General features: G+C 65.5%; 1 protein-coding gene across 1 annotated transcript in view; it reads right to left on the bottom strand.

Moving 5' to 3' along the window:
• Positions 1-972, bottom strand: part of Gtpbp6 (GTP binding protein 6 (putative)) — a 7,468-nt gene that overhangs the window by 5,450 nt on the left and 1,046 nt on the right. The gene's annotated exons all lie outside the window — the stretch shown is intronic.

Here is a 972-nt window from a genome sequence, read left to right on the forward strand (position 1 = left end):
ACCACTGTCCAGCCGTCCAGCGTGTGCACCAGCGCGGTCGCCTCCGCCACCTGCCACTCGGCTGCGGGGCGGATGACGCGGGGTGAGGGACGCTTCCTGTCGGGCCGGCACAGGACCACGCCCACACGGGCCAGGCCACGCCCACCCCGCTGCCCACCCCACGGCCTCTCCTGGGCTGAGACCGCAGGCTCCCGAAGGCGGCCAGAGCCTGCGTTCATCCCACATGGGCCTCTGCTTTGTCCAGGTCTCAGGACAGAATCGAGGAGGGCCATGGGGGGACCTTGGGTGCCCTGTGGGATCTGGGTGTGGGGGGCAGCTGGGCACTGGGCTGCTTTAGTGAGGAGGCAGCAGGCAGAGGCAGGAGGGTCTCTGCGGGAGCCTAGAAAGAAGGCAGCTGGGGACAGTGGCAGTGGATTCAGTGTCTGCCCCCCAAAACGTGTCCACATCCTGACCCCAGAACCTGGGGGTGGGTGGGAGAAGCCGTAAGCGCCACACGGTGAAATATTACCCGGCCAGGAAAAGGAACAAGGCTCGAGCAGGTACCAGAACCTGGGTGGACCCCGAGGACCCAGGGTCACCAAGAGACGCCAGACACAGGACACAAAATGCGCTCCACGCACAACTGTGGAAAGTGCAGAGCAGACCAATCCAGAGACAGCAAATAGGCCAGGCAGACCCACCGACCACAACTGGTCGGTGCTCTCGGGGCTGCGGGTGGACCGAGGTGCGGGTGGGCGCGTTGGGATGGAGGGTGCAGTGGGTCTCGGTCTCAGCAGCCCTCTGTGGGGACCCTGGCACAGGCCTGGGGGTTCCCTGGGCTTCGCGCCCACACACCGTCCCCGTCTTCTGTGCGGTTCCTGCCTCCTGCCTGAGCCCCTTCTTGCCACAGACTGCAAGCCCAGGCCAGAGGCTTCACGCTCAGAGCAGCAGTGCACAACCTGGGCAACCGGACAGTAGCTCAGTGCTTTGCGT

The sequence above is a fragment of the Octodon degus genome, unplaced genomic scaffold, assembly GCF_000260255.1.
Source record: "Octodon degus isolate 3935 unplaced genomic scaffold, OctDeg1.0 scaffold00274, whole genome shotgun sequence".
NCBI classification, from domain to species: domain Eukaryota; kingdom Metazoa; phylum Chordata; class Mammalia; order Rodentia; family Octodontidae; genus Octodon; species Octodon degus.